Below are 10,213 nucleotides of genomic sequence, written 5' to 3' on the forward strand. Positions count from 1 at the left end.
ATGACACCACTGTGGCCTGACCATTAGCTCCAGCCCTGTTACTCCACCAGCCTTTACTGTCTCCTCTCTCCTTTTCGACTGTCCTACACGTTGCCTCACCCCTTCCTCTTCCTCCTCCTCACCCCTCCATTCTGGTAGCTGTCATCAATCTTGCTAAAATGACAGGCGACAGATGTTAGCCTTTGCAAAGATCAAATCTGCTGCTTCAGGGCGGCCTAGTCACATGACTGCCTACTCGCACGCACGCACGCACACACACACACAAACACACACACACACACAGTAGGCACGCATGCATATGCGGCCACGCATGCTCACACATGCATGCACACACACTTTAGTCATAACCACTGACAGGTCACATAGCCCACGAAGACATTCATTAGACCTCTCTTTGTCTCGCCCTCTCCTTCTGCCAATTGCTAAATCTATTGTGACACCAGAGAGACAGAGAGGGATGGAAGGAAAGGATGGTGGCCATGCATGCACATGTAGGGTAACCCTGGGGTAACACACAACACCAGGCTGCACTCATGAACCATTCCTACACATAGCTACGAAAAGTAACGCAGTATTCCATGTATTTTTTGCTGTAAGCACCACAGTGACTGCTGCTGTATAAGAATGCTGTGGTCCGTGTAGGGAGGAGGTCTGGGTGGATGGATGGGTCGTAAAACACAGGACTTTCAAGCCGGGGGAGTTGATTCCCAGGGACAACAAAAGACTTTCACCCAGAAGGTGAGCATTCGGACCTCGGGAGTGTTTTTTTAATCAAAACTACCAATTTTTCCTTACTTAACTAGTCGTTCTGGTCAAGACTTTGTTTCACTCCCATGGCATCAAAAAGCGACACTTGGTCAGGTGCCAAAGCCGTTTGTTATTGACACAAAAAGTATCCTTTAGCCATTATATTTAGACGTGCTTGGTCGGGATTCTGCGTCACTTTTTGACGCTCTGGGTCGGGACGTAGGTTTAACTGACATGTGGCACAAGAACAGGCCAGGAAAAGATTGTGGGTGGGTGGGGTTACAAAAAAAGAACGGGACATGAACCTCGGCCTCTGGTGTAAAAATCCTGTATTGTTTGACCAATCCACCACCCCAACTAACCTCTTCAATCTGATTTTTGGTCTTTCATTCTAATCTCTACCGTTGTCGCTCTTAATACTACGTCATCTTACAGCATGCTGTGCCAGGTGCGTTCCTTACAAGTGCCAAAAGGTGATTTTTGCATTGGTGTCTGGCGCTGACAGCCACTGACCAATGGTCAGGAGTGGCAGTAGTCGTCGGCTCTGTCTGTAGTAAGACCGTAGGGAGTTGGTTTGGAAACCGGAGGGGCGCTGGTTCAAGTCCACATACGGACCAACGTGTGGTGGTGGGCTGGTAGCTGGAGAGGAGCCAGTTCACCTGCCAAGGTGCTCTTGAGCAAGGCCCCAAACCCGCAACTGCTCGGGGGGCCTTCCCACTCTGACATCTCTCCCTTTAGTGCATGTATACTGAAGGTATTGAGTATGTGTGTCTACTTCAGGCCTGTGTGTAAAACCAACAGAGTGTAAATTGTAATTGTCCCTTGTGGGATTAATATTAAAGCATAATATACTAAGTATACATTCATATATAAAGTATACATTATTATAGTCAGTATCAGTCAGAGTTTAGAGTGAGAATGCGTTGTTTTGGTGCCTAAACTTAATTGTCATCGGCGCATGACGGTCACTTTTTATCGGCTAAACTCTACTGCCATGGCCCCTGAAAGGACCGTCACCTGGCAGTGCCCTGTAGCCGGCTCTCAGTCTCCTAAACTCAACTAGCAACGGCCTATAAAATGACGACAGCTCTGTCTGTCTGTCTGTCCAACGTCAGGTGACCCTCGTAGGATAGCAAACAAACACTTTCATGACAATGCGTTGCACACACAGACCACTGCATACAACCACTTTAACATGGCCGCATGTGCATTTCTTCACTTACTTCCTTTACATTTCTTTTCCTCTGGTATGTTAAATTGCATTTGTTGTGTGAGTGTGTGCTGCTGCATGTGTGCGTGTTTGTTGTGTGGATCATCTCCTGCTTTTTGCGGTGAGTCACCCAGGCCAGACGGAGGGGAGAGTGTTCCTTGTGGCTATGTTGAACCCAGATATGCAGAGACACTGCAACACCTGCTGTGTGCTGGCAGCGCAAGCAAGAACGCAAAAAGAGAGAGGGTCAGCTTCCAAACACGTCTTCGTTACATCCCTTCTGCAAAATATCCTGTTCAATTCTATCCACTTTATATATGTTTGAAACAAATTTCTTATTGAAATTAAACAGACTTGTTTGCATGTACATGTTTGTGTGATAACAAGCATTTGGGTTGAGTCAGTTTTGAATAGTGTAGCAAAATGTTTCAGTAAGGGCCAGACTTATAGCTTCATTGGCCACCATTGCCACAATAGTGGTCACCTTTCAGCAAAATTACTTTAACTTGTATTTTTCAACTCGTTAACTTGTATTGTCCTTTTTAAAAGAAAATGATATGGGTTTCTTTAAATGAAAATGCCCCAAAAATAAACTGGATGCATGGATGTACTTTATGTTGTATGGAGCAATACATTGTTGCTTTTTCTAGTTGCTAGTATACTGACTACACTTTGACATACACTGTACCAGTCAGTGGTTCAGTCAACATCCTGTCAACTTTTTGTCAAATTAATTCATTAGTTCTGGCGGGGGGTTTCTCAAAAATTTGGTGAAAAAGCAGGAATTGTGACTATAAATAACAATAAGTGTTAAAACCATTTGAAAGCAAAAAGAAACACGCCAATTTTTGACCCGGAAGGACAAGTTCACGGTCGACAACAAGACAACACAAGCTGCTTCTGTTAGACCAGGTGCAAATAGATGACTCACAATGCAGGGCTCAGACACAGTAAGAGTTACTAAAAAGAGGGTTATTGTACAAAAGCCGTTCAAGGCTCACACACAGGTCAGTGCCTCCAGGACTTCAAAGCCTATTTTTAAGATTGTTGCAGCTTAACATGCCTGATGTAGCAGGAGCTTTTGTAAAAGGTCTTTAAAAATAAAAAGGGAACTTGTTTTGGGGAAAATACAATTACTCTGAGCTTAGTTTTTCCAGGAACTAAACGAAATGATTGGTATAATATAATAATAGCTGGTTGATTTAAGACAAAAAATAATAATTTATTGAATAAATCAAAAATCTGTTAGTGGCTTGTAGATCTTTACACTGTTAGTTTGTTTCCTATCCTGGGCTGGGACACATTCATACAGTTTGATAAAGGACTTATTGGACTTTAACTTATCATTGTACTTACAATAACGAGAATAGCTGTCCTCAATTTAGATCATCCTGTATGTCTCATCTATAACAAGCATTCAGGTTGGCAGGACAGTCTGACATGTTTTACACGGTCTTTCGCTGTACGTTCTGTTGGTAAATGTGAGATGTTTGAATCGGACACGTCTCGTTAAACACGGAAATGAACATGGCCACGCACGTGTGACGTCAATCCGTTCTCACCCCTGCTTGGTCATTGGCTCTCAGAGTCACGACCGATGCAGAGTCTGGCACGTGGGACTGCTGGGATTGGTTGAAGTTGTGGGAAACTCCGGTTATTAGTCAAATTTGCAAAGAAAGTGTCGGTGATTGGTTACATTTGCGTGAATTGGCGCATCACAAAATCCTGGAGGGACTGACAGGTGTAAATCTGGTGAGATTATCCAAAGCCACTAGACAGAGACTTGGTCACAACAGGGAGAAGACAAACTGGGAGGGAACTATGGTGTACACATACACATGTATGGAGGAGGGGAGACAATTCGAAAGGTACTTTATTGTCACATGTATATACACAGGTATTGAAATTCATTCTCTGCATTTAACCCATCCCTCAAGGGAGCAGTGGACAGCCATTTACAGCGCCCAGGGACCAACTCCAGATCTAAGTCAGTGCCTTGATCAAGGGTACTTACTGGAGAACATGGAACATGTTTTTTATGGTGGGGGAAAACGGAGCACCCGACGGAACGCCTGGATTTGAACCCATGACCTTCTTGCTGTGAGGCCACAATGGCTAACCATTGGACATCCATGCTGCTTGGACACATGAGGGCATGTGTGAGAGCGGGGAAGGTGATCACACAAAGCAGGGGCAGACCAGAAGGAAAGTGACCTGCATCAGGAATATCCCGTCAGTACACGATCCATCCTACGCATGCGCATGGTCGTGCATGTGCATATGATATCATGATGCACGAGGATTTACAACGCTGTACGTTCCGTTACCTTAGTTACCAACGTTAGTTCAGCTAACAGCTAATTTGGCTAACCACTATCTGGAACAAGATGTAAAAGACCCTCAAACCCTGAAAATAACCATCAAAATATTTAACGGCTGTTATGTCAGTTCTACGTTACTTGTGCTCATTTAAAATAACTTAATACTTTATAATTACTTTAAAGTCTTCAATTAATAGCTGTTAGCTAAACTAGCGTCAGCTATCCAATTGAGGCTAATCGCTCTCTCAAAACATCCATGAGGCTAACGGCTGACCGCAATAACTATGAAAGATCGTGCTGTATCCAGATCTGTGCAGGGCCGTATATCTTCGTATATCATGATTGTCATCTGCGCATGTGCAAAAATCTTGCGCATGCATAGGAAAGATCGTGCAGGCAGCACGGATCGTCTACCAACACAACTCTCAAAATAAAACAGGACAGCAAGTGATTTGTTCAGCTAACATTGTGTTTGTTTTACCCCTATCTTCCATTTTGCAACTCTGCTCTGCGTTCCGGATTCGCAGATCAATCCAGCCATTCAAGTCAATGCTTAATATTTCACCAGACAAGCCGCGGCGCAGCCCAGAAGCGTGCGTTAAAAACGTCTCTCTTTTACAGGCACAGGGTTTAAAGGTCCCATGACATGGTGCTCATTAGATGCTTTTATGTAGACCTCAGTGGTCCCCTAATACTGTATCTGAAGTCGCTTTTAGATGGGCCTTAGTGGTCCCCTAATACTGTATCTGAAGTCTCTTTTATATAGACCTAAGTGGTCTCCTATTACTGTATCTGAAGTCTCTTTTATATAGACCTTAGGAAGGTAGGAGGCTGGGGGTGTGGCCTTGACCAACTCACTTTGCTCGGTTAAAAGCCATGATGTCTCTCCCTCTCTCGTGGGTGGGCCAAATTCTCTGGACGGGCAAAGCAGAGAAAGGGGAGGTAGCCTTGCCCCTTATGACCTCATAAGGAGCAAGTTTCCAGATCAGCACATCTGACTTTTCGTTTTCTCAAAGGCAGAGCAGGATACCCAGGGCTCGGTTTACAGCTATCACCATATCTAGTCACTGGGGGACCATAGGTTATGTTACAAAACCTTGTAAAGTCAAATTTTCATGACATGGGACCTTTAACTGGGGCTGTTGTCAAGACCACCTGTGTCGAGTCCAAAACAAGTCTAATTCCAGGACTAGTCGAGTCCGAGTCAAGACCGAGTCCAAAGAGGTTCGAGTCTGAGTCAAGACCGAGTCCAAAGAGGTTCGAGTCTGAGTCAAGACCGAGTCCAAAGAGGTTCGAGTCTGAGTCAAGACCGAGTCCAAAGAGGTTTGAGTCGAAGTCAAGACCGAGTCCAGGACAGAAAAAAAGGTCTTATGCATGACAGTATCAAGACAATCAATTTGGCTATTGTTGGTATAAAAGCAAAAACAGTGTCAGAACACCCAGGATTTATGAGTATAGCCATTCCTCCTGATATCATATAGTGATAACTCATAATAGCTACATAGACAATACTGTTACAGTAGGCACTAGTACTGAGCATTTGAACAACTAAATTAAAACATTGCTTCAATCCAAATGTAGTTTAGAAATGAAGTGACCAGTATTACAGAGTGTAGCCCTGTGGTTGGTTTATGGCTTCCCTAAAAAATATAGTATTCTATTGTTAGTTGGATGTGGGTTAATAGGAAATGCATGTATCTTCAGAAAACATTAAAGTTTGGTTAAACAACCTTGAACAGATTGTAATTTAAGATATGTTTGTTTTATCTGAGACAAATTGCAGAATATTAAAATAAATCCATCAGGAAGATGTAGTTTAGGGAACACACACACACACACACACACATACACACACACACACAGCTGACTCGGCAACGTTAGCTATTGTCCGCTAGCATACAAACGGGCTAACTATAGCCCGTTAGCTTTTTTATAACGTAACGAAAACCCACCCATCTCGTAGGAGTAAAGCTTATATCATGTAATACAATGATGGCTCAAAAGGAGCACTAATGCCACAGGTCTTATGTTGACAACGTGGACGCAGATATAGGAAACTCTGCAGGCAGCCGTAATATATACCTAGTAAGCTAGGCTAACGCTGGTGCGCTAACGTTAGCAAACATTGGCGTAGCGTTAGCTAGCTGTCTAAACTTGTAAAAAGCCGAACAATATCCCCAGTGTTTTACTTTCCCTCCAATATTATCATCAACATAATAAAGACACCTGGAATCGGTCGAGACCAAAAGCCATATTTAGTAAAACCAGTGGCTGAGTCCGAGACAAGTCCGAGTCCAAATACTACCGAGTTCGAGACAAGTCCGAGTACAGCAAAAAATAATCTTGAGTCCGGACTCGAGTCCAAGACCTGATTCGAGTAGCCTACTGCAGCCTTGCCTTCAACTGCAGGAGTGCTTGGAGTGGAAGTTAGATACTAGCTTAATAAATATGTGACTGTTCTGTAGAGTATAGAGTAGAGACAATAACAAAATGAAAGTCCTGGTGTAGTTGGGCGAAACCGGAGTGCACCACAGATGCACCAAGTGGAAAATCAGGGTTAACCATCTCTTGGTTGGGAGGGCTTTTTTTTTGGTTGTTTTAGCTCTATAAATCACAAATGAGTGTTCACCCATATAACCAGTGTTCTTTTCAGTCATCCTTAAAGTAGCAGTTCCAGTTGCTCAGAGCAGTTCCCATATTGCTTTTTTCACACAAAGTGAATAAATATGGGTAACACACAGGGACAAGACACTGGATTGAACACATGACACTGTCATGGCAAATGAAGCCTAACCCTAACCATAACCCTAAGTTGTCATGACAAAACCTAACAACACGTACTTACTAAAGAAGCGTTATGTCCTAAATGTCCGTGACTTTAATGCGTTTATAATGTTTTATTACACATTCATGACATCGTTATTCATTTAACTTTGAGTAAAGTGTAACCTAAATATGTTCATTAAAATGTTTTGCCAGTTGCATGAAAGCAACATTCACAGCTGATCTGTCGGTATTTTTCCAGGATGTATAGATAGCTGACATCTTAGTATGAAAACAATGTAGCCATCATTAATCCAGCCTACACTGCTCTGATTGGTCAACACGTTTGCTCTCCAACTCAATGAGCTGTGAATGAGCACAACACCGGAGCTAATGGCTGAACAAAAGATCCCCTCAAAAGTTGTGTGCATGCACTCATACATACTCTCTTTAAAAATAACAAGTTAATGCAAATGCAAGTGAGACTTCTTACTGGGCTTTGAGCATACAGAAGTACCACGACTTTCTCAAGAAAACAAAAGAAAAAAACTCCCCAAATCATCAATTAAGCAATCAGAAGGATAATTGTGATGGTATTACTTCCTCTTTCAGAGATAACAGTTGAGTTTGGAACTTCTGTTCAGCTAATTGGTCCAATGTGAGAGCTTCCTTCAGCTCTTATTAATCCACAGTACAAACACCTTCAGTGTTCACCCTTTTTGGTTCAAATTTGACCCTGGAAAGGAAAAAGAAGGCTTTAAATAGCAGTACTTTATAATATCTCAAAACAAAGAGAATCATTGTTTTCTCTTGCATTAGTTAAAGGTCAAAACAATACCAGGCTAAATATACTATCCTCCAGACAACCTCATCATAGAAAATGTGTTTTTTATGAACACAGGGGATGTTATTTATTCCAAATGGACAAGCAAAACTTATTTCTCTGTCATCTAAACGCACCAAAACAATAACAGCTGTGTAAACTAGTCCCACACAGCACCATTTACATCTTCATAAGCAAGGATTATGGTACAATCACATTAGGCTCACATAACATGAGGGTTTTTAATAACACAACTTTATTGCCAGCAACTCTGCGTGTGTGTTTGTGCTTCAATATTGATGTCCATACTATGTAGTGAACATACACACACATACATAGACTTAGAACTAACATGTCCAGTGACAAAGAGCTGCATTGCAGGAATAAATTCTCACAGAATTTGTGTATGTGTGTCTCTGTGTGTGTGTGTGTGTGTGTGTACCAGACAGAAATAAATCATATAGTATTTGAATAAAAGCTAATTTCTCAGTTATTACTCTAGTCTCAGCGCATGTAATTTAGTTTTTGTTGTAAATGTGTATTAGGAATGCAGTAATGTGGAGCCGGTGAAACAAAAGGAGGAATGCAAATGGATGCTGGTGATCAAATGGTTAACTGCTCTTCAGATCTCTGCAGGGCAAATCCAGACCAAGGGGGTGAGCCCCTCCTCTCTAAGCGTAGCTCCTATGGTGCCATTTTAATGCTACGAAGACATCACCTGCAGTTAGCATCCCATTGACCGCCATTCATTTTGGCGCCACTTTAACAGTGAATAACTTTACATCTGGAACGTTTAAAGACTCTATTTGTCTGTTGTTTATTTCTAAAGAAACATGACAATGTATAAGACAATGACAAAGGCTCCGTTACCTTGTAGCTCATGTTAAGGCTACGTAGCAGACGGTTTTGTAAAAATAGTCAAACAATCGCATAGTCGACAAATCACAGTATTGTCAGGAGATGCTCTCAGACAGTTTGGACTTACATCAGCTGTTTAGGTTCAATTGCTAATGATAACTAGCATGTTAGTTACTAGTATTAAGGCTTTTCCCAAGTTATCTCCTAACCAACTGTTATACCCACACTCTCCATCTTTGCTGATTGGGAATGATTGAGATTTCTCTTGGCACAGCTACCAGAAGACTTACAACTTTCAGACGGGTTGCCTACATCACAACTACGTCGTCAGTCTCAGTTGGAGGCTGCGCAGTAACGCCTAGCCATCATTGGAAAAGTGCTTCTATTTTCGGGACGGGGTCTGTTGGTCCACTTCCCTCACTGTCTATGATCTAGACATGTAGCTAGACTATTTGTCCAATCTGAGTTTTTTGTTGGACAACTAAAACAACTTTGAACATAGACACGTTCATGCCACGAAATGCCAATAAACCAGAGCATATTTTTATCCCATCCCAGAATGCTGTGTGGTCACTGGTGCATTCAAAGTTATTGTTAAATACCCGTTTCTCATCTGTTTGGGTCATGTAACCACAATTTACTGGGAAAGAAGTAGTTCTGTTAAAAATTAATGTTATGAAATTTTTTTTAATTATTTAAATTTCCCCTTTTTCTGCTCATCCGAAAATTGATCCAATCTCTGACTCAAAACAGTGATCCAATCTCAACCATAAATGTTGTGATCCGTTACACCCCTAGTCACAAGCGACATGCAGTACCTCCCGAACAGTCTGTCCCTGGAACGGCATTTTTCATACGGACACATCAGGAGAAAATGTACTTTGTTCCAGACCTGGCAACACAGAGAAGCTAAGGTTAACCAATGTTTGTGAACAACCTAACGAACTAATCTACTAACTAGCAGGGGCACAAAGAATCTGTGGACCCATGATATTCCACAGATTTTTGACAACAAAAACATGAAATACAAGTTAGAATGTTAACACATCTCCACCCCAAGTAAGAAAAACTGTCTGAATAGGCTACGTTCAGCAGACAGAGTCTTTTTTTTTGCAGATAGGCCTGGGGTATTGTCCCAGTGATGGGAGCTTCTGTTTCCACCACCACGTACTGTATTTCTGTCATGGGCCGGGGGACGTAGTATTGACCAGCACTGTGTGTGCCCTTCTCGGTGCCTTCAGGGCCTGGGGAAGGTTAAATGAAGAGGAGGATGCGCAGAGGAAATGATAAGGAAGGCAGAGGAAAGGGAGATGACAGAAAGTAGAGAGAAGAACAGAAGAGTGAAAGAGGTGGAGGAGCAGGGGAGCCCCGTCACATGGGACCAGGCTATTGATTGAATTCTGACATTGATTAAGCATCCCCTGATTCACAATGCCATGTGTTTGTGCATGAGTGTGTAGTCTGTTTTATCCATGAGATTGTGTCTTTGTG

The 10,213-nt window shown here is 42.4% G+C and overlaps 1 long non-coding RNA gene across 1 annotated transcript; it reads left to right on the forward strand.

Moving 5' to 3' along the window:
- Window positions 1-836: 836 nt before the first annotated feature.
- Window positions 837-9,605, forward strand: LOC117960494. The gene is made up of 3 exons (XR_004660170.1): window positions 837-1,016; window positions 5,360-5,364; window positions 9,594-9,605. It is a non-coding gene; the product is annotated as an uncharacterized LOC117960494 (long non-coding RNA).
- The last annotated feature ends 608 nt before the right edge of the window (window positions 9,606-10,213 follow it).

Source organism: Etheostoma cragini, chromosome 17, assembly GCF_013103735.1.
Source record: "Etheostoma cragini isolate CJK2018 chromosome 17, CSU_Ecrag_1.0, whole genome shotgun sequence".
Taxonomy (NCBI): domain Eukaryota; kingdom Metazoa; phylum Chordata; class Actinopteri; order Perciformes; family Percidae; genus Etheostoma; species Etheostoma cragini.